The sequence below is a fragment of the Ranitomeya variabilis genome, chromosome 3 (assembly GCF_051348905.1).
Source record: "Ranitomeya variabilis isolate aRanVar5 chromosome 3, aRanVar5.hap1, whole genome shotgun sequence".
Lineage (NCBI taxonomy): Eukaryota > Metazoa > Chordata > Amphibia > Anura > Dendrobatidae > Ranitomeya > Ranitomeya variabilis.
Window position 1 is genome coordinate 156230579 of NC_135234.1, and position 25076 is coordinate 156255654.

A 25076-nucleotide genomic window follows, 5' to 3' on the forward strand; every position below is an offset into this window, starting at 1 on the left:
TGGTTGAGGGTGAGTTGGAGTACGTTGTGGAAAAGATCTTAGACTCCCGTGTTTCCAGACGGAAACTCCAGTATCTGGTCAAATGGAAGGGATACGGTCAGGAGGATAATTCGTGGGTGACTGCCTCTGATGTTCATGCCTCCGATCTTGTCCGTGCCTTTCATAGGGCTCATCCTGATCGCCCTGGTGGTTCTGGTGAGGGTTCGGTGCCCCCTCCTTGAGGGGGGGGTACTGTTGTGAAATTGGATTCTGGGCTCCCCCGGTGGCCACTGGTGGAATTGAACTTGTGTTCATCATCCTCTCTGTTCACCTGTTCCCATCAGGATGTGGGAGTCTCTATATAACCTTGCTCCTCTGTCAGTTTCATGCCGGTCAACAATGTAATCAGAAGCCTTTCTTTGCATGTTCCTGCTACTAGACAACTCCCAGTTAAGTTGGACTTTCGTCCTTGTTTGTTTTTGCATTTTGTTCCAGTTCACAGCTGCTGTTTCGTTACTGTGTCTGGAAAGCTCTTGTGATCTGAAATTGCCACTCTGGTGTTATGAGTTAATACTAGAGTCTTAAAGTAATTTCTGGATGGTGTTTTGATAGGGTTTTCAGCTGACCATGAAAGTGCCCTTTCTGTCTTCCTGCTATCTAGTAAGCGGACCTCGATTTTGCTAAACCTATTTTCATACTACGTTTGTCATTTCATCTAAAATCACCGCCAATATATGTGGGGGCCTCTGTCTGCCTTTTGGGGAAATTTCTCTAGAGGTGAGCCAGGACTGTATTTTCCTCTGCTAGGATTAGTTAGTCCTCCGGCTGGCGCTGGGCGTCTAGGGATAAAACGTAGGCACGCTACCCGGCCACTGTTAATTGTGCGGCAGGTTTAGTTCATGGTCAGTTTAGATTCCATCTTCCAAGAGCTAGTTCTTATATATGCTGGGCTATGTTCTCTAGCCATTGAGAATCATGACAGTTACCATTTTTGAACTGCTTGGAGCCTACTTTTTTAATGTGGGCCTACAAACTGTGTCTGCGCCACTCATTACAGCTGTCCTCCATTGAACAAAGCTATGCCGCCTGTTTACTCCTGTTACGATTTTTGAACTGCTTGGAGCCTACTTTTTAAATGTGGGCCTACAAACTGTGTCTGCGCCACTCATTACAGCTGTCCTCCATTGAACAAAGCTATGCCGCCTGTTTACTCCTGCTACCAGTTTTGAACTGCATTTAGCCTACTTACTTTTTTGGGCCTGCTAACTGTGTCTGCCACTCCTTACAATTGTCCTCCGCTGAACAAAGCTATGTCGCCTGGGTACTCCTGTAACCAATTTTGAACTGCATTGAGCCTACTTTTTTATTTTAGGCCTACTAAGTCTGTCTGTTCCACTCCTTACAATTGTCCTCCGCTGAACAAAGCTATGCCGCCAGTTCACTCCTGTTACCAGTTTTGAACTGCATTTAGCGTACTTACTTTTTTGGGCCTACTAATTGTCAGCCTCTCATTACAGTTGTCCTCCACTGAACAAAGCTATGCCGCTTGTGTACTCCTGTTACCAATTTTGAACTGCATTTAGCATACTTTTTTATTTTAGGCGTACTAAGTCTGTCTGCACCTCTCCTTACAGTTGTCCTCCGCTGAACAAAGCTATGCCGCCAGTTCACTCCTGTTACCAGTTTTGAACTGCATTTAGCCTACTTACTTTATTGGACCTACTAACTGCCAGCCTCTCATTACAGTTGTCCTCTGCTGAACAAAGCTATGCCGCCAGTTTAGTCCTGTTACCGATTTTGAACTGCATTTAGCCTACTTACTTTATTGGGCCTACTAATTGTCAGCCTCTCATTACAGTTGTCCTCCGCTGAACAAAGCTATGCCGCCTGTTTAGTCCTGTTACCAGTTTTGAACTGCATTTAGCCTACTTTATTACTTGGGCATATATCTGAGTTTCCTCGTCATCCTGCCCATTGCCCAGCACTGCTAGATGACTCTGCTGGTACATTGACCCAGACCACTACATTCTCCTTGCACTACACAGCCAGAATCTGACCCTGCTGAAAGTCAGGTTCCCCTTCCCGCATATTATACCACCTTACACAGCGACAAAGAGGAAGGTGCAGATGAAAGTGCAGGTTCTTTCATCAGGTGGGGGGCATACTCGTTGGCAACGTCACTGGCACAGTGCCCCTCATAGTACGCAAAAGTGTCTCCGCCGGTGGGAGGCCCCCTCGCCATCATACACACCACCGTACTTTGAGGGGCCCTGTCCCAGTGCCAATGCGAATGAGTGGGCCCCCCCTGCTTGCTCAGGATCACAGCACTTGCAAAGTTGAAATACTTACCTCTCCCTGCTCCACTGCTGTGACGTATTCCGCGTTTCCTGGGCCAACAAAAAACTTGAGCCAGCCCTACCCCCCCACAAATTTAGCCAAATGACCCCCAGTTTTCAATGCCTAACTATTATTATAAACTACATTAAGATTGACAAGCTTCAGTTATAAGAATTGATGTTTTTGGCATTAAAATGGGCACTGTAGGTGTTTTCCTGTCCTCCACTCTCTGCTGACTTTGATTCCCCGTTGACTTGCATTAGGTTTCGTGTTTCAGTCGGCCGCCGACTTTTCTCAATAATCGGCCGATTTCGCCCGACCCGACTTTTCAGAAAGTCGGGCTTCGCGAAACCCGACTCGATCCTAAAAAAGTAAAAGTCGCTCAACTCTAGTCAGTAGTTTTCAAATACGCTACTGCTGCAATTGCTTTGGTTGAGGCATCGCAGAAGATACAAAGCCTTTGCATCTTGACTTCTGTTGATGGCACAGAAGCATATGGTCGTGCCACGTAGAGACTTGACAGGGCTTCTAAAGAGTTCTTACACCTTGCCAACAAGTCTCTTTTCTCGATGGGAAGCGGATCATCCCAATCGGACGTCTCTTGGTTGAAGTCTCTCAACATCATTTTACCTTGGATAGTTACAGGGGTTACAAATCCCAGAGGATCGTACAAGCTGTTTACTATGGACAGGACACCTCTACGCGTGAAGGATTTCTCTTCTTCGCTGATCTGGAAGGTAAATGCATCCTTTTTCAAATCCCAGAGTAAACCAAGGCTCCGCTGCATGGGAAAGGGAGTCCATGCTTAAATTCAAGTCTTTTAAATCGGTTGAGTAATCTTGAGAGGGAAAGGCTGCCATTAGTTTTTGGCTGTTAGAAGCAGTTTTGTTCAACTTCAAATTGGACGAAGCGAGCATTTCTTGTGCCCTTTACAGGAGACTGACTGCCGACTCATCTGTGGGTGTGGATTTCAGGCAGTCATCTACGTAGAAATCCTTTTCCACAAACGATCTTACATCCGACCCATACTTTGCTTCACCCTCTCTGGCTGAATGTCTAAGACCATAGATAGCGACAGCAGGGGAGGGGCTGTTCCTGAAGATGTGTACTTTCATACAATATTCCACTATGTCTTTGTAGGGGTCATTATCGCGGTACCAGAAGAACCTCAAATAGTTTCTGTGTTCTTCTTTAACAAGGAAGCAGTGAAACATCTGTTGGTTGTCAGCCATAAATGCTACTGCATCCTTGCGGAAGCGAAGAAGTACTCACAGAAGTCTGTTATTGAGGTCTGGACAAGACAGAAAGACGCCGTTTAATGAAACACCTTCGTATCTGGCACTTGAGTCAAATACTACTCTTATCTGACCTGGTTTCTTCGGATGATACGCACCGAAAATAGGTAAGTACCAACATTCCTCGGAATCTTGAAGTACAGGTGCATTTTCCGCATGGCCACTCTGGAATATTCTCTCTATGAAGGTAAAGAAGTGTTCTCTTGTTTCTGGTGTCTTCTGCGGTTTGTGTTTAAGGGAGACTGTAGACAAGTTCTATGTTGTTGGGTAAGCGTTGCCTCTGTGGTTTGAATGGTAAAGGTGCGACCCAACTCTTTGATTCATCTCTTACTAACTCTCGATCCATGATGTCCAAAAACAGTCTGTCCTCTATGGACGTTGCTACGTGATTGTCTTCTCTTGTCCTGTGGAAAACTGCACCCTATATGATCTTGCTCACCGTCGCATGCATGGTCTTCACAGGAAGGGTCAGCTAACGGACAAGGTGGAGGGGTGTTGTGTGGCAATTCTTTAATCAGGAACATCCATTTTCGAGAGTATTGGTGAGCATGCTGTTGACTGATGTTGGCCTGTGCGCTCCACCCAAACAGACGTCTCCCACAATGACCCATCCTAGGTCAAGTCTCTGAGCATATGGGGCGTTTTGTGGGCCGTTAATCTGTCCTCTAGCCTTGTGGACCCGTAGTATGTCTCTTCCGAGGAGTAAGATGATTGGAGCTCCTTAGTCCAGTTCCGGTATCAGGTGAGCTATACGTTTCAAGAGGGTGTGATGAGCTGCTACCTCTGGTGTAGGTATCTCAGACCTGTTGTCAGGGATCTGGTTGCACTCCAGTATTGATGGCAAGGATAAGCAGGTTTGACCGTCTATAGACTCTACTTTGAATCCGGTCTCTTTTCTCCCCGCCGTCACGACAGTACCTGCACATGTCTTCAAGGAGTACGGAGAGCCGGGGCCAGCAATGTCGAAGGTGTCAAAGAGAAAGGACTTAGCTAGAGACCTGTTGCTCTGATCATCCAAGATTGCATATACCTTGATTGCCTTATCCCATTAGCTTGCTGGAAAAACTCTGACAAGATAGATCTTCGAGCAGGATCTTCCTGCTACAAGTTCCTTGCAAGTTGCTTGAAGTGACCACTGGCACTGGGGTGTCTATGTTAGTGTCCATCTGTCTTTCGGCAGACTCTTCTACTCACCACGATACCCCCAAGGGTGGTCCAGAGTGTAAAGCCGTGTTGTGCTCCACACTACTACATTCTGCTCATTTCACACTGGTTTCACAGTTCTTGGCGAAGTGTGAGGTCGTCGCGCAGCATCTGAAGCATGTCTTGTTTTCCTTTAGGAAACTCTTACGGTCTTCTAGAGACTTCTCCCTGAAGGCTCTACATTTTAGTAGAGGATGAGGTTTCTTGTGTAGGGGGCAGTGTTTGCTGAGATCCTGTGGTTTGTCTTCTTCTGGAGAGGACTTACTTGCCCTGTAAGGAAACCCCGTGGAGGTAAAGGTACCTTCACACTAAACGATATCGCTAGCGATCCGTGACGTTGCAGTGTCCTGGCTAGCGATATCGTTTAGTTTGACACGCAGCAGCGATCAGGATCCTGCTGTGATATCGCTGGTCGTTGAACAAAGTTCAGAACTTTATTTGGTCGTCAGACCGGCGTGTATCGTCGTGTTTGACACCAAAAGCAACGATACCAGCGATGTTTTACACTGGTAACCAGGGTAAACATCGGGTTACTAAGTGCAGGGCCGCGCTTAGTAACCCGATGTTTACCCTGGTTACCAGTGTAAAATGTAAAAAAAACAAACAGTACATACTCACCTTCGCATCCCCCGGCATCCACTTCCCACACTGACTGAGCGCCGTAAAGTGAAAGTGAAAGTACAGCACAGCGGTGACGTCACCGCTCTGCTGTTAGGGCCGGCGCTCAGTCAGTGCAGGTCGCAGGAAGCAGACGCCGGGGGACACGAATGTGAGTATGTAGTGTTTTTTTTTTTTACATTTTACGCTGGTAACCAGGGTAAACATCGGGTTACTAAGCGCGGCCCTGCGCTTAGTAACCTGATGTTTACCCTGGTTACCCGGGGACCTCGGCATCGTTGGTCGCTGGAGAGCGGTCTGTGTGACAGCTCTCCAGCGATCAAACAGCGACGCTGCAGCGATCGGCATCGTTGTCGCTATCACTGCAGCGTCGCTTAATGTGAAGGTACCTTAACATTAGTTTTGTGGGCTGCCACTGGCGTTTTACAGGGTTTTACACCAGAGGCAGTGGTACATGACATAGTGAATTTGAAACTGGGGTCATTTCTAACTTTAGCCTGCTGAGCAACAAAGTCTACAAACACCCTGAAAGGAGGAAATGGTACCTTATGAGCCTGTTTGTAACGGGACCCGTGACTGACCCACTTTTCTTGTAAGTTGTAAGGGAGCTTTTGGACAATTGGGTTGACACCTCTGGCAGTGTCCAGGAATGCCAACCCTGGCAGGTCATCTTCTGCCTGAGCAGCATGTACCTCCATTAACAAGTCACTCAGTTCCCTGAGCCTTTGATAACCCTTATTTGCTATCTTGGGAAAATCATCAATTCTTTTATACAAAGCGTTTTCTTTAGCTTCTATTGACCTATAACATTCCTCGAGTCTCTCCCACACCATACGAAGTCCTGTGTGGGGTACTTTATGTTAATGTACCTGATTCTATTGGCATGTTCAGCTGACTCGTTCCCGAGCCACTTTACCAGTAGATCTAACTTTTCACTACTGGAAAGATCCAAGTCTCTGATGGCATTCTGGAAGGAGGCTCGCCATGCTCTATAGCTCTCAGCTTGATCAGTGAACTTTAAAAGTCCCTTGGTCACGAGCTCTCGGCGGGTAAAGAACTTTGCAAAGTTCATAGTGGCTGAGTCAGTGCAAACATGAGCTGGTGTGCTGTTGTCATGCGGTGTGTGTGGTGCATAATCATACCTGGTAGGAGTTTCTGGCTTAGGAAAGTCTGTATAAAACCGTTCCGAAGCGAAGGGTGTCCCTGTCAGTCTGGGAGGAGGCCATACCTTCTGTTCTGTAAGACGGTAGTGGTGGTCGACGTCATTACGCAGTATACCTTCCTGCTTCCAGTACAGTATTTGGAGGTAGGATCTCTGGTAATCTGTATAGGCTGGTTGGTGTAACAGATCAGAGTTGTCTTCTATTCTGGGATGTTGGTGGATGTTGAGCTGGGTCCTGTCAATCAAGGTCCGGTCCACGTACGTCGCTGTCCTGATCAGATTCAGGAAACTCCATGGCTTCTAAGAACTCAGCTTTGGCTATTGCGGCTACTGCTTCTTTTTCAGTGGAAAATCTTTCCAAAGTCGCTCGCAGGCGTGCTGTATCTGCGTCTCTATCTGCCTGCAGGTGAGCTCTTTCTGCTTGCAGACGAGCGCTTTCTGCTTGCAGACGAGCTCTTTATGCTTCTTGGTCTGCTTGCAGGTGAGCTCTGTCTGCTTCTTGGTCTGCTTGTCTTAACTTAAACTGCATCTCTTGTGCAGCGAAGGAGGAAATTACTTTTGCCGCCTCAGCTTCTCCACGGGCGAGAGCGACAGACCTTTTCGAGGAAGACTTGCTAGAGAGGCTTGTTTGGGACCTCATCCCGAGTGAAGATGCTCGACTTGCAGACATTTTGTGTCTGTTTGCAGACTGTAGGACGTCTCAGAGCGGGTAGAAATGAACTTCAGCGTGGACTGAGACGTGTCGCGCTTGCTGGGGGCTGCATTCTTGGTACTTGTGACTGTATGGCGACCGCTGCGGTATCCGCAGGCAGTGCGGTGAGGGTACAAGTTGCTCCGTAAGTGGTATTCGCTATCGCTGTCTAGCCTCCGTTTTACTGTTCTGTCTTCATGCACGTTGATACGGTGTGTAATCCAACATATGGCATAAACCACTTCTGTCTTCCAAATAAGCAGACTGTTCTCTGTATTCTAACTTGTTTATTGGTAAATAGGTCTTGTAAACGCGCGCAGTATAACTATAAGAATACAAATGACATAAATAAGTATTGGGCCAAATAATAGCACAGCTGATACTTTGCAACTAACAGAGAAAGTATACAGTATGATGCAACTTGTGTATATAACTTCATACAGAAAGTCTCTGATAATACATTTCCTATGTACTGGCTGCTATACAATAATCACATTCTGTACAACACTATATTACAAGAACAGAAGTAACAATCTTACCGGATAAACTTAACCAGGATGGCAAGTAAGTGAGATGGTTCCAGCACAACACATGAACACGTATGTCCCAGGAAGTACACAGAAAGTAATGGAGTCTCTCTTTCCCAGCATACCTTGGTACAATCCCATAATGCAACACTCTAATTATTACTAAGACACAGATTATAAATTTAACCACCGCTAGATGGTGCTATAACACAGCAAACCAAACATTATAGTACTAAACTTTAATGCATAATGCGAGCCACACTGTCCTTATTAGAATGGACAGAACAATAACCCTCAAAAACCTTGTTAAAAAAATGTATTGGTATTATATTGCTCACCTATTCACTATTCCATGGTCTGCAGTACATTTTATTGATATATAACCCTCAAAAGTGCATAGCCTTTAGGAGTCTAGGAGTACCAATACATGACAATTTGAGCAAAATGTGTATGAGGCACTCCTTTATGTCTAAGGCCGGGATCACACATACGCGAGATACGGCCGAGTCTCGCAGGTGAAAACCCAGCTCTGGCGCCGACACTCCGGAGCGGAGCGTGCAGCCGCACAGTAATACATGGAGATGCAGGCTCCGCTCCCAAGTGTCGGTGCCAGAGCTGGGTTTTCACCTGCGAGACTTGGCTGTATCTCGCGTATGTGTGATCCCGGCCTTATACAGGGTGTATCCGAGTCCCTTATCTTTGGCATTTTTTGCTTCCTTCATAAATAAAACTGACATTTCCTATTTTTTAATCAAAAATAAATTTTGGTTTATTTAAATTATATTTTTTTGCATACTTTTTAAATTTTGCCTTATATGCAAGTCATTATACAGGAAAAAATGTTTGTTTTACTAAACGTCCTTAAGATACAAGAAACCCATATTAAAGCGTCAACCCACTTCTCAAAAAATGAATAAATTGCAACAAACCTAAGGTAACTGTAATCATTTGGTAAAAAGAAGTGTTTCAAAAGATATGTATATAAAAAAGTTATTTTGTTAGATATTCATTACCAATAAAAACAGAGAAAATGTACAGAGAAAGGATGTGAATAGAGGGACCGGAGTGTACAAATAAATTTTGCAACAGGTACAGTAAGTGATTTAAACTATTGACATTACATCAAATAGACACAATTATATCAAAATACTCAAGAAAAAAAAATTCAATACAGCTTGCAGGATACTCTCTATTGCATTGAATCTTATGATAATCTGTAGTAATTAAATAATATATTTTGGTACCAAGTCTAAAAAATAGCAGGTACTGGCAAGGTGCATACCAACGCTTGGAAATCAGAGTAAATTGCAATGGGTACTAAAAGTCTAAAAAATGATCCTGCATACACAATTTGTAAAAATACTAAAGGTAGAACAAAGTCCTATATATCAAATATATTACACTAAGCCCTGAAGACCAGTACATACAGTGGGGCAAAAAAGTATTTAGTCAGTCAGCAATAGTGCAAGTTCCACCACTTAAAAAGATGAGAGGTGTCTGTAATTTACATCATAGGTAGACCTCAACTATGGGAGACAAACTGAGAAAAAAAAATCCAGAAAATCACATTGTCTGTTTTTTTATCATTTTATTTGCATATTATGGTGGAAAATAAGTATTTGGGCAGAAACAAAATTTCATCTCAATACTTTGTAATATATCCTTTGTTGGCAATGACAGAGGTCAAACGTTTTCTGTAAGTCTTCACAAGGTTGCCACACACTGTTGTTGGTATGTTGGCCCATTCCTCCATGCAGATCTCCTCTAGAGCAGTGATGTTTTTGGCTTTTCGCTTGGCAACACGGACTTTCAACTCCCTCCAAAGGTTTTGTATAGGGTTGAGATCTGGAGACTGGCTAGGCCACTCCAGGACCTTGAAATGCTTCTTACGAAGCCACTCCTTCGTTGCCCTGGCGGTGTGCTTTGGATCATTGTCATGTTGAAAGACCCAGCCATGTTTCATCTTCAATGCCCTTGCTGATGGAAGGAGGTTTGCACTCAAAATCTCACGATACATGGCCCCATTCATTCTTTCATGTACCCGGATCAGTCGTCCTGGCCCCTTTGCAGAGAAACAGCCCCAAAGCATGATGTTTCCACCACCATGCTTTACAGTAGGTATGGTGTTTGATGGATGCAACTCAGCATTCTTTTTCCTCCAAACACGACAAGTTGTGTTTCTACCAAACAGTTCCAGTTTGGTTTCATCAGACCATAGGACATTCTCACAAAACTCTTCTGGTTCATCCAAATGCTCTCTAGCAAACTTCAGACGGGCCCGGACATGTACTGGCTTAAGCAGTGGGACAAGTCTGGCACTGCAGGATCTGAGTCCATGTTGGCGTAGTGTGTTACTTATGGTAGGCCTTGTTACATTGGTCCCAGCTCTCTGCAGTTCATTCACTAGGTCCCCCCGCGTGGTTCTGGGGTTTTTGCTCACCGTTCTTGTGATCATTCTGACCCCACGGGGTGGGATTTTGCGTAGAGCCCCAGATCGAGGGAGATTATCAGTGGTCTTGAATGTCTTCCATTTTCTAATTATTGCTCCCACTGTTGATTTCTTCATTCCAAGCTGGTTGGCTATTGCAGATTCAGTCTTCCCAGCCTGGTGCAGGGCTACAATTTTGTTTCTGGTGTCCTTTGACAGCTCTTTGGTCTTCACCATAGTGGAGTTTGGAGTCAGACTGTTTGAGGGTGTGCACAGGTGTCTTTTTATACTGATAACAAGTTTAAACAGGTGCCATTACTACAGGTAATGAGTGGAGGAAAGAGGAGACTCTTAAAGAAGAAGTTACAGGTCTGTGAGAGCCAGAAATCTTGATTGTTTGTTTCTGACCAAATACTTATTTTCCACCATAATATGCAAATAAAATGATAAAAAAACAGACAATGTGATTTTCTGGATTTTTTTTTCTCAGTTTGCCTTCCATAGTTGAGGTCTACCTATGATGTAAATTACAGACGCCTCTCATCTTTTTAACTGGTGGAACTTGCACTATTGCTGACTGACTAAATACTTTTTTGCCCCACTGTATGTAGGCAATCACGCCCTGATGCTATTTACATCATTTCCAATTGAATGGTTTACAAGCTGCAAAAACCAATACAAATAGATTCAATGCCCATGGAACAATTTATATGCATAAAGAATGCAATCTAAAAGTGAGTGGCATTCTATGTGTACAGGCAGCATATTGGTAATAGCATGGTGCTGTTTGAAGTTTATTACCTGAAGTTGAGTTGCAGTAAAGGAAAGTTAAATACATCGGTCCCTCTGCCCCGACTCGCACGTTTCGCCCTGCTTCTTCCGGGGGAAAAAAATATTTGTTAATGGTTTGTAATGTTTTATTGTCAGTCCTTAACCCCTTCCTGACATGCGCTGTACTAGTACTACTCTGAGGGAACTGCGTTCCCGCAAACAGCAGTACTAGTACGGCGGCACGAAAGCACGGTCTCAGGGTGAGCGCCGCGGTGATCGCGTGCGGGTGTCAGCTGTATGTGACAGCTGACACCCCACAGCAATGCCCACGATCAGTGCTAGCACCGATCCTGGGCATTTAATCCCTCTGATGCCGCTGTCAGTAGTGACAGCGGCATAGAGAACAATCACGCAGGGAGGGGGCTCCCTCCACACTCCCACCAGAACAATGCGATGCAATCGGGTTGTTCCTGTGGTCTCCATGGAGACCCCCGTCTCCAAGATGGCCGTGTGGTCTTTCTGAGTTCTTCAGTGAGGTGTCTTGTCAGCACCTGCTGAGAGCAGGCGCCGGCAAGCCTCCCACACTACCTGTCAGATTGCTGATTTGACACTGTGCTATGCTAAGTGTCAGATCAGCGATCTGACATGATATAGTGATACACCAACCACCAGAGCTAGGGACCTAACTCCAAGAAAGAGACATGGCAAGGGTATACATATAATTATAATATTTCTTTATTTTGTAATGGTCATAACATAAGGATATAAAAATACAATCACAGAGATAAAATCACAAAAATGTAGATAAAAACTATATAAGTAGATACAGTATAAGGTATGCCAAAAAAGGAGATTAATATCAGGACTCTCATTAAAATGGAAAAAATAAAATAGAATAATATAATGTGAACCACAAGTGCTAAAAAGGTAAAAGATATAAAAATATATATCAAAAGTGAGCGTATAACACAAAATTGTCTATGGGGTTTAAAATAAAGTAACCCATGATACAATATAATCTGACCACATGGCCAACCACCATATAAAAAAGTGCAATGCGCAAACAAACAATGTGGTAGATAACCAGGAAGTAACACTGTGCAAAAGTAGCAATATGTAAACAAGAGAGTGATAAGGGGAGATGATTAGGAGAGTACCTGTACCTTAAATGGCGACACTAAATCCAACCAAAGCGCACCCCGACGCGCGTTTCGGATATAGAATCCTTTCTTTTTAAATCCCCAAATAAGGACAAAAATTAAATAAATGTATGTATTGGGAAAATATTTATGCAAATAAAAAAAAACAATAAAAGTACACATATTTGGTATCGGTGCGTTCGTAACGGCCGTTCTATTAAACTGTCCAACTAGTTAACCCCTTCAATGAACACCGTAAAAAAAAAAAAAAAAAAACGAGGCAAGAAAAAAGCTTTATCATCATACTGCCGAACAAAAAGTGCAATAAAACGTGATCAAAAAGACATATGTAAATAAAAATGGTACCGCTGAAAACGTCATCTTGTCCCACAAAAAAAGCTGCCATACAGCTCCATTAGCATAAAAATAATAAAGTCATAGCTCTCAGAATAAAGCGATGCAAAAATTATTATTTTTTCTATAAAATAGTTTTGTGTAAAAGCACCAAAACTTTAAAAATGATGTAAATGAGGTATCGCTGTCATCGTACTGACTCAACAAATAAAACTGCTTTATCAATTTCACCACACATGGAATGGTATAAACGCCCCCCCCCAAAAAAAATAATTTCCTGAATTGCTGGTTTTTGTTTATGCTGCTTCCCAAAAATCGGAATAAAAAGCGATCAAAAAATGTCATGTGCCCAAAAATGGTACCAATAAAACATCAACTCGTCCCGCAAAAAAACAAGACCTCACATGACTCTGTGGGCCAAAATATGGATAAATTATAGCTCTTAAAATGTGGTCATGCAAAAACTATTTTTTGCAATAAAAAGCGTCTTTTAGTGTGTGACAGCTGCCAAACATAAGAACCCGCTATAAAAATCATAGTAAATCAAAACCCCCTTTATCACCCCCTTAGTTAAGGAAACATAATACAATAAAAAATATGTTTATTTTCATTTTCCCATTAGGGTTAGGGTTGGGGTTAGGGTTAGGGTTGGGGCTGGGGTTAGGGTTGGGGCTAAAGTTAGGGTTAAGGTTGGGGCTAAAGTTGGGGCTAGGGTTAGGTTTGGGATTAGGGTTAGTGTTGGAATTAGGGTTATCATTGGAATTAGGGTTAGGGTTGGAATTAAGGTTAGGGTTGGGATTAGGGTTATGGATGTGTTATGGTTAGGTTTGTGGTTAGGGTTCTGTTAGGATGGGGATTAGGGTAAGGGGTGTGTTGGAGTTAGGTTTTTGGTTAGGGTTAGGGTTGGAATTAGGGTTTTGGGTGTGTTGGGGTTAGGGTTGGAGTTAGAATTGGGGGGTTTCCACTGTTTAGACACATCAGGGGCTCTCCAAATGCAACATGGCATCCGATCTCAATTCCAGCCAATTTTGCATTGAAAAGTCAAACGTCACTCCTTTTCTTCCAAGCTCTGCCGTGCGCCCAAACCGTGGTTTACCTGCATATATGGGGTATAAGCATACTCAGGGCAAATTGTACAACAACTTTTCTGGTCCAATTTCTCCCATTACCGTAAAATAAAACAAATTGGATCTGAAGTTTTTTTGTGAAAAAAGTTAAATGTTAATTTTTTTTAAAAACATTTCCAAAATTCCTGTGAAGCACCTGAAGGGGTAATAAACTTCTTGAATGTGGTTTTGAGCACCTTGAGGGGTGCAGTTTTTAGAATGGTGTAACTTTTGTGCATTTTCTGTCATATAGGCCCCTCAAAGTCACTTCAAGTGTGAGGTGGTCCGTAAAACAATGGTTTTGCAAATTTTGTTGTAAAAATGAGAAAACGCTGGTCAACTTTTAACCCTTATAACATCCTAACAAAAAAATGTATGTTTCCAAAATTGTGCTGATGTAACGCAGATGTGTGGGAAATGTTATTTATTAACTATTTTGTGTGATATAACTCTGTAACTTAAGGGCATAAAAACTAAAACTTTGAAAATTGATAGATTTTCAAAATTTTCCCAAATTTCCATTTTTTCACAAATAAACGCAAGTCATATCAAAGAAATTTTACCACTATCATAAAGTACAATATGTCATGAGAAAACATTCTCAGAATCAGCAGGATCCATTGAAGCATTTCAGAGTTATGACCTCATAAAGTGGCAGTGGACAGAATAAAAAAAAAAAAAACCTGGTCAGGAAGTTGAAAACAGGCTTTGGGGTGAAGGTGTTAAAATGGAGTAAAAGTGTAACACCATTCTTCTCAGCAGTGATCTGGGAGTCAGAGATGCTTCCAGGGGTTTCCCCCATACTGTTCTCCTTTCACTCAGCACTTTCCAATTCATTTGAACATCTCTCATGCCTCTTTGTAGCATCTGCTGCAAAAAAGGTCGACTTTCTCTTTGACTCCCATTATACTCATAATTAGACGTAATGTGTAGTGACCATAAAAACCATTACTAATGTATGTTATATGTCATATGGTAAATGTGTTCTCTATTCCTTACATGATTACACTTGTGACACCAGCTCCCCGTCTTGCCTTGGGAGGAGGTAAATTATTTAACACTATGCTGCCCTCTCCTGCCTTGTTTTGGTATTACAACTTGTAGTACTATGCTGCTCTCTTCTGCCTTAGTTTGGCATTGCAACTTGTTTTTCTGATTTGAAAATAAGTGGCATTTGAAAGTGGTGCGTGGGGGACGAAAAAGGTCACGTTATGGGCGGTTTTGGTAAGGAGAGGAGGTAGAAAATTGGGGCTTCCAGATTGGGACAAGCAGGGAGTACAAATAGCACCCTATTCGGAGTGCCCCGCTTGTACAGCAACAGAGTGCTGAGACAAGAGAAGGAACTGCAGAATTGCGCAGCAGATTCCGTGGATACTCCGATCTAATTAAGGTTGGCTGATCCTCCCCCTTCAAGCAGCACAGTTAGTCAAATGGAAAGTTACTGCCATCCTCCCAAGGCCAGGACCGAGAAAAGGCTTTGACCATCGCAATGTGTAAGAAAAATGTTATCGGCTACCCATGACTGTTATATTGAAAAAATATAAGAATTGTTACCAGTCTTCAGTAAAGTTCATCTTTGCACGGGACCCCCGGTGTATGCTTCTTTAGTTCGCGGCCTCATACCTTGCGGGCATTAACATAACTCTCAGTCCCACATATCAATCATCTCCCCCTTTATAATTGCCACCTAATCTAGGGATTGTTAGAGCCATCGGAGTCACCGTGACTGAACCATCCTCCGAGATACAAGGCCCTGCATCTCACAAGGCGGTGCATCACATGCAAGTATTAGGATTTGCTTGGTTCGACTACCGAGCACCCGAGCATTTTTGTGCTCGCTCATCCCTAATTATTACACAGAACATAATTTATGGAAATCTATGGTTTGATTTCCTTGCTTGTGTGGATTGGACTGCATATTGTCAGCAACAGGTAGAATATCATGTCAATAACACCTTTAGAAGTATATTTACTTAGAAAATTGGGGACACGATCAATACTTATTTCACCTGCAGTAGCTATATCAGTCATTCTACTACAGTATCGGAATGTCTCTATGCAGAATTTAACCTGAAAACTGCATACTGACTTGATCCCCTAATTCTAAAATGAAGGATAAAGCAGAAGACCAAAATGTCTGTAACTCCATATACTTTCATTTCAAAACTCAGACCACCTCCAGCCACCTTCAGATGGAGTTTAGCAGACTACTGCACACTGACTTCAATAAAAAGACAGTATGGACTCTAAGCTCCACTGCTGGTGGATGTAGGTAATCCAGAATTTTTTCATTTAATTTACTTTAAAGGATTTGCATCTAAAAAAAATTCATGCAGAAACTTGGGCTTTGAAACTGCATGGTGTTAAAAGGTCAGGATTCTCTTTAAACATTACATTTACTAAATTCATCATAAAAAAGAATGCAGTTCAATAAATGAAACACTTTTCAGATAACATGTAATTTCAAATACTGACATTTACTAGTGCAGCACACACTTCAGCTTGTCACGTCGTCACTTGGCACAACCTTTGAACCAGTCTTCTGTGTTCCATGTATTTATTCAGCCTTAAGACTGATCTGACTGGCATTTATATACGAAAAAACACAACCTTTTGCTCCCTTTCTAACTGCTGTGACTGTTGATATCAAAAGCTAATTTAATAAGTGTGCCTTGAGGTCTGCTACCAAAAAAATACTCTTTGGCATTTGAAGAAAAAAATTCAATATTTTTTATATTACTAAAGCCAATATCTAATAGTTACCTGCTGTGCAATGGGATCATAGCTAAACTGATTTCTTATGGTTTCCCTAAAAAAAATTGTAAAACATCTTTAGGCAAAAGCAGTGTTTAAAGCAGACAAATTAAATGCTCTTCTCTTGAGTACTGTCACTTTTAAATAATTACCGCGCTTCTCTTCTTTCTTAACACGTTACTCTTTTATTATTCAGTAAGGTTATAACCAATTCCCTGATCTGAAATAAAAGTATGTCCATCCTTATTAAGAATCTTATTTTATCATTATAATTATAACTTAGGGTATGTTCATGTGGAGGGACTACACTTCTGGTTTTCTGTCCTGATTTTCATGACTAAAAATTTGCACTTATTTACGTTATCAGTAAAATGGATGGGATCATTACAAATCTCATCCATGCTCGTAAAAATTGGATTTTTATTCATGTTTCAGATTTTCACTGTAAATTTCAACTTTTCAATTTGTAGGGTAACATCAGTGACAAATCTGCAGCAGAATGAGCAACAAGAAGATTTAGCAACTGATTCATTTAAGATCTGGTATGCTAAAACTATACCTTGTGTACATATTTCAAAACTTTAAGGGTATTTTCACAAATCAAGCTGTATTTCACATTCTGAAATCGTAGTAAAATTAGTTCGGTTTGAAGCTATTTTTATGCATTTTTACTAAGATTTTGGAAAATCATGGCACATTAAGCAGTTTTATTGCATCATGTAAACATCCTTTTAAAGTTGTAGTTCACCTACTATATTAAGTAATTAAAGTAACCCTTCCCTAAAAACATCTACTAGGAAATTAGTGGATTGCTTCTGGTCCAGATATAAATTTGAACCATGTATTACTATGTGAAAACCATTTAAATAGAATACACGGCTATTTTCCATCAGAGTGGGAGCCACTTATTTATCAGCTTTCTGCTCTAGATTATGGAAGAGGTCCTATATCTATGTGTTCTTATTTGGTACCGTTAATATCATTTTTTAAAGGAAGCTGAATATAATAGATAATGCTTCTTTCACACTGTGTTTTTGTTGACGATCGTTTCTCCGGTTGGGGCTGATATCAGAACCCTCACTTCGTAAAACGTGATTCGAGCGTATGCGCCGAAGGGGTCATAGACTATAACGGTGCAGACAGAATCAATGTTTGCTCTGATATGTATCATGTTAGGGCATATGCGCGTACTGAAGGCGGAAACCCAGACGCAGTCTACTACATCTGCGTGAAAATGATGCACGGCAGCTCACTTATTGACTCTGTCGGCACCATTATAGTCTATGGCCCCATCATACGTCTGAATCCCATTTTTATAGATTGGCATTTGTCATGTGCCACAATCTTTACAATTAAGATTGGCTGCTCTTTCAATGTTCTTTCCATGTGCTGTAACACTCTTGATCACTTTATTGAGCATGGAACAACACTGTGTGCTCAATCATTAAACAAGTGGGTAATTAAACCATATCATCACTTTTATGTATATTTTCCACTTCCAAGCTGTATAGTTGGATGAAGCAGAGCAGGTGATGTGTACTTGTGTATTGAGCGGGGCAAGGCCTAAGGATATCACAACCCTTTATGAAGGAGTGCATAATAATTAGACAGCTTCCTTTTCTCAGATAAAATTGACCAAAAAAGAGCAAAACATTGTTTAAAAACTTATAGAGGAATGCAGCACTCTTGAAATTCCTAAGAACTTTAAACATGATGACAGAACCATGAGAGGGTTTGTTGCAAATAGTCAACAAGGTCACAAAAATGCATTGAGAAAAAAGATGCACATTAACTGCCAAAGAATTGTGAAAAGGGTGAAATGTGAAGCGACCAGGAACCCATTATCCTCCAGTGCTATCATATTTCAGGACTGTAACCTCCCTGGAATGCCCAGAAGTACAAGGTGATCAGTGCTCATAAATACGGCCAAGATAAAGAAGGCTGAAAAACAACCACCACTGAGCAAGACAGAAATTGAGATGTCAAGACTAGAAACATCTGAAGACAGGTTTTTCCATGGTTTTATGGACTGATGAGATGAAAGTGGCTATTGATCGACCAGATGGATGGGCCCATTTCTTGATCTGTAACAAGCACAGACCTTGTCTTTGACTCAGACATCAGCAAGGTGGAAGTGGAGTACTGCTATGGGATGGTATAATTAAAGATAAGCTAATTGGACCTTTGTTGGTTTGCCAGATGATACTTTCTTTAACTAGTCATACAGGAAAAAGTCTGCATCTTTCAAGAAAGCCATCAATATTATGCAGGACAATGCACCGTTGCATGCATTGAAGTCTCCACTGTTTAGCTAGCCAGTAAGTAAGATGAAAGAATAATGACAAAGCCTTTCCTCACCTGACAAGAACCCTATTGAGAACTTCATAAACAAGAGATTTATGGTGACGGAAAACATTATACCTCTCAGAACAGTGTCTGAAAGGCCGTGGATGGTGCTGCCCAAAAAGTTGATCAACTGTAGATTAAAAAAAACTGCAGACTCCCTTGATGGAAGGCTCACATCTGTTATTAAAAAGAAAGGTGGCTATATTGGTCACTGATATATATATATATTTTTTTAAATATCAGAAATGTAATTTTGTATATTGTGATTTGTTTGGTTATTATTCTCAGTTCAACAAATGAAAATAAACAATTGAGATGGTAAAAAGTATGTTTTCAATTTAATTGAATATTAATTCTGCACTCTAATAGTTGCCCAATAATTATGCACATAGATATTCTCCAAACAAATCACAAAACGTCACTTTTAATTTTTTAAATATTCAGGCTTATTAACCTATATTATTCCTAATTGTGTTCACAGGATAGATCTCTGCTCCGTTCACTAAGTTTCTGTTGCTAGAGCAGTTAATAGCCAGGAGTGCTGCTGCAGAGAATGAGCTAGAGATCTTGGTTTCTTCATTTTCATCACCTCATTGATCCTAATAGAGGGGTGTACAATCCCACAATAAAAACTTTGAGGCCATGTGCACACGTTCAGGATTTTTAGCGTTTTTTTCGAGTTTTTTCGCTATAAAAACGTGATAAAAACGCGAAAAAAACGCTAACATATGCCTCCTATTATTTACAGTGTATTCCGCATTTTTTGTGCAAATGTTGCGATTTTTTCCGCGAAAAAATCGCATCGCGGAAAAAAAAGCAACATGTTCATTAAAAATGCGGAATTGCAGGGATTCCGCACACCTAGGAGTCCATTGATCTGCTTACTTCCCGCACGGGGCTGTGCCCACCATGCGGGAAGTAAGCAGATTATGTGCGGTTGGTACCCAGGGTGGAGGAGAGGAGACTCTCCTCCACGGACTGGGCACCATATAATTGGTCAAAAATAAAAGAATTAAAATAAAAAATAGTGATATACTCACCCTCTGATGGCCCCCGCAGTGTTCCCGCCTCACCGCTGCACGCTGCCGTTCGGTTCCTGTAGCTGGTGTGCGGTGAAGGACCCTGCCGATGACGTCACGGTCCTGTGATTGGTCGAGACCGGTCATGTGACCGCTCACATGACCGCGACGTCATGGAAGGTCCTGCGCGCACAGACCAGCTATAGGAAGACGAACGGACGCCGCTGATGAGATGTCTGGGTGAGTATAACCATTTTTTTATTTTTTTAAATTATTTTTAAACATTCTATCTTTTACTATAGATGCTGCAAAAGCAGCATCTATAGTAAAAAGTTGGTCACACTTGTCAAACAGTATGTTTGACAAGTGTGACCAACCTGTCAGTCAGTTTTCCAAGCGATGCTACAGATCGCTTGGAAAACTTTAGCATTCTGCAAGCTAATTACGCTTGCAGAATGCTAAAAAAACGCGAAAAAAACGGAAAAAAAACGCAAAAAAAAAAATGCGGATTTCTTGCAGAAAATTTCCGGTTTTCTTCAGGAAATTTCTGCAAGAAATCCTGAACGTGGGCACATGGCCTGAATAACACTTTAGATAATCTGTACAAATATTTACACCTGACAACCTTAAAGGTAGATAGGGTTTTCTGTGAAATAAGTTGTCCTGGTTGTCCAACAAATAGCACAAATAAAGTTCTCTATAGTAATTTTCATAATGTACTCATACTGAACTCATATAGAATATTTGAAAATATATGTTTTTTTCCACTGACATCATTATGAAGAATGTGGTGGTCTAGTAAACATATTTTTATAATGCTTGTTGTGGTACAGCACAACTATTGAAAATAAACTGTGTTATCTTCCCATGGTAAAGTAGTGACGTAATACATTAATGTATACATTTTTTATCTTGTCATAGTAGATATTTTTGATAATTTTGTAAATACAATTTGTACAATATAAAATAGGCAAAGACACCCTTTGCCCTTAGTATTTTAGTACTCTACTTACACTGCCCAACAAATTTCAGGGAAGTTCTTGTACCCTGAGAAAAGTTTATTGTATCTTATAGATTTTGATATGCTGAACAGGAATATGTGCTCCAAAAGTCTGTATTACGTAAGGTTTTTAACCCCTTCATGACTGGAGCTGTTTTCGATTTTTCGCTTTCGTTTTTCGCTCCCCTTTTTTCCAGAGTCATAACTTTTTTTATTTTTCTGTCAATATGGCCATATGAGGGCTTATTTTTTGTGGGACAAGTTGTACTTTTGAACCACACCATTGGTTTTACCATGTCGTGTACTTAAAAAAAGGAAAAAAATCCCAAGTGCAGTGAAATTGCAAAAAAAATGTAATCCCACACTGGTTTTTTGTTTGCCTTTTTTGTTAGGTTCACTAAATACTAAAACTAACCAGCCATTATGATTCTACATGTCATTACGAGTTCATAGACACCAAACATGTCTAGGTTCTCTTTTATCTAAGTGGTGAAAAAAAAATCCAAAATTTGCTAAAAAAAAAAAAATGTGCAATTTTCCGATACCCGTAGCATCTCCATTTTTCGTGATCTGGGGTCGGGTGAGGGCTTATGTTTTGCATGCCGAGCTTACATTTTTAATGATACCACTTTTGTGCAGATACTTTCTTTTTATTGTCCATTATTGCATTTTAATGCAATGTCACGGCGACCAAAAAAACATAATTTTGGCGTTTTGATTTTTTTATTGCTACACTGTTTAGCGATCAGGTTAATTTTTTTTATTGATAGATCGGGCGATTCTGAACACGGCGATACCAAATATGTGTAAGTTTGATTTTTTATTCTTTTATTTTGATTGGGGCGAAAGGGGGGTGATTTGAACTTTTATGTTTTTTTTTTTTTTTTTATATTTCACTGTGTTACATAGGTTTTGTCCCTTGGACAATTTTGAATGTTCCTGATAGATTTTTTCATGCTGATTTCAGAAATGACTTCAGATTTTTGCTATCACGTACGGTTTTTGAGAAGTTATACAAAACACTATAATATGTTATAATTCTAAAAACTCATATATGAACTTTTTCTGAAACAGTATTTTCTGAATTTGCTGATCTACACATATGGAAGCACTTATTATGCGAATTGTGTGCAGGCGCAGTGAATCATTCGGCTGACCGTGTACGGAGCATACCACATCTCCTGGGCAGGGGAGGAATCAAAAGACAATACTGACATTACAGCAGGGGATCACCGAGGCCGCTGTCAAGTTCACCGCATCAGGCTGGGAGTCTGCACATGCTCAGTGAAGTCAGTGGTAGTCGGCCCCGCCTGACCTGAGGTGATCTTGACAGTGGGGGAAAATGTTCAGAAACTTTCCCACGCTACAGAGTTCATAACCGGTCCGGCGGGGAAGCTGCGCAGGCAGCTTTTCATTCATTCCCCGTGGTTTACAGCCCGGCCGGTCGCATTAGCACCGCTCCGGGTTGTAAACTTTTTAACCCCTTGAGATGGATTACAGCATGGGACTTGACTGTACGGCAGACGGGTATGGGATATTGTTGCTTTTTTATTTTGGAATTTTTTACAGGAGAACGAGGGCTTTGCTTGGATTGAGAGTGCAATAAAGATGTTAAACCTGTGTGTTTAATTATTTCATTGAAATACTTTATTCTTAATGTGTGCATTTTTATCCCTTTCATACTATTGGATTACTAATGGATAGGTGTCTTATTGACACCTCTCCATTATTAAACAGGCTTAATGTCACCTTCAATAGCAAAGTGACCCCTTATTACCCCATATGCCAATTCTACAGGGCAGTGGGAAGAGAGAGGCTAAGTGCCGGAATAGGCGCATCTTACAGATGCGCCTTTTCTGGGGTGGCTGGGGCAGATGTTTTTAGCCGGGGGGCAATAACCATGGTCCCTCTCTAGGCTACTGGTATCTACCCTCAGTCACTGGCCTTCCCTCTCTGGCGGAGAAAATTGCGATGGAGCCCACCCTGTTTTTTTCCGTGAATTAATCCTTTGGTTCAACACCAACAGCTCCCAAATTTTACACACACGTAGTACTAACATTATTAGTGCGGAACATATAAAAATCTAACTGTTCTGCAATTGGTTACGGTTTGCAAACCGTGTCTCATATCCTGTCAGCTTCTGTAATGATTATGCAGAAGCCGACAAATGAATTATAGGCTATATTGCTATCTAACTCTCTATGAAATATAAAGATATATATATACTGTATATACACCTATACTATGGGTAGACATTTATTTTATCTATTCTATTCTAACCTGTCAGTGTGATTTTACTGTACACCACACTGAATTGCCGGCTTTTCTAAAGGACACCGGTGCGTATTTATCGCAAGTCACATTGATGGTCCTTGTGGTGAGTGCATTTTTCTCGCACCCATAGACTTTCATTGGCGATTCTCGGCCGATATACTGTGCAAATCGCAGCATGCTGCGATTTCTCTCGCACATATAATACAGCCGAGAAAACAACGGATAATAGGGGCTGCCCCATAGATTAACTTTGGTCCGAGTGCTATGTGATTTTTTATCGCATAGCACTTGTCCTTATTAAGGTCTATTGTGACTCCCGCCTAATACTCATAAAATGGAGTCGGCAATGTATTATATTGTCTCGATGGTTCATAATCTAGTACTTTGAATTAATACCAAATGATAACAATAAACATTTTAGTACTACAAATATCAGTATTGCGTTAGTTAAGGCTATATTTTTCTGATTCTGTTCTAAAGTCTATGAAAATTACTTAATGAATCATGAATATTTCTTGATTATTTTATTGCATTTAAGATATTAAGTGCTTGTGAAGGTATCTTACCTTTATTTTATTCCTTCTTGATTTGCTCATATGTTTGTAAACCGTACCTGTCAGCCATTTCCCATAATGACATATGCTTAAAATGAAAAATGTTTCCCTTCCTACTGCTCTAAAACACAACATAATTACCTAGTTCTTCCATGTGAGTGGAAAATATTAGGACAGTAGACTATTTTGAGGATTAATAAGAAGAAATAGCCCATGACATAATTACTCTGAGTTAAAAACATATCACTTCAAAAGAGGCAGAAAACACATTTGATCTTTCTTACATCTGGTATTGACTAAATGAGCATAACTTTCTTTCAAAATTTCTGTAAGAATTATTTCCATACACCTGCTAAACTGCGGTCTGCTGTGTTATAGGCTTTGTTGAGTTGTGGGAGAATTCACATCATGTTATGTTCTCCATTGGGCAATCCAGTTTGAGGCAGGAGTTCCATGAATGAAACCAGAAAAAAAATCAGTATTCAGACCAAAATATTTATTCACTTGATTTGGATAAGTGGAGTCTAAAGGCGGAGTCAGACTTAACGTATGAAAATTCTGTCCGAGTTTCCCTGCTGAGAGTCGCATGAGTGTTCTCCTTATGGTAATCTATGTGTAATGCGTTTGCAATGCGATTATGCGATTTTCTCACACCTATGTATCCGTATGACATCCGTATGATATGCGTATGATTTTCATTTCTCATTGATTTGCCCCATTGAATTTAATGGCTCAATGGGCTGGAATGAGGAAAATGTGTGCATATTTGTTGCAAGCTAGGAGGATGGTCCTTGTAGTGTCCGAGTTTTGCTCGCACCCATAGGCTTGCAATGGCTAGTCTCGGACAATATACGAGTACAATCGCAGCATGCCGTGATTTTTCATGCACGTTGAATACGCCTGAGAAAAAATATGGTGATGTGATCTGCCCCATAGATTAACACTGGGCCGAGTGCTATGCGATCTTTTCTCATATAGTACTCGTCCGTATTCTACGGGAGTGTGACTCCGGCCTTAATCTTAATATATAATGTACTTACCTTGTAATGTCTTCACATCCTGTTCCGTCCAGATGTGTCCAGATCCCAGAATTCCAAGCTGCGGAAGTTCACCGACTGCCATATTGGGACACCCAAGTGAAGGGTGTCTCAATATGGAAACTGCTGGTGGTACCAGCCACTTGCGTGGTACCACCAGCGGAACACCATCGCAACACACACACTGTATATGCCATACGCACCACACACACACACATATACACACTGTATATGCCGTGCCCACCACACACACACTCACACACTGTATACGCCGTACTCAGCCTCTTACACGGTACCACCAGTGGAACACCGTCGTGAACACGCCGCCCCCAGGATCAGCCGAATGATTTACTGACTGCCGCCATCTTTGTACAGGAGAAGCGCTGTTATGATCCGGTGACTTTGCAGCCGCATGAACTTTCTCTGGAGTAGGTGGAAACTATACTGACTGCAAAACCTGAACTAACACCACAACTAGAAGT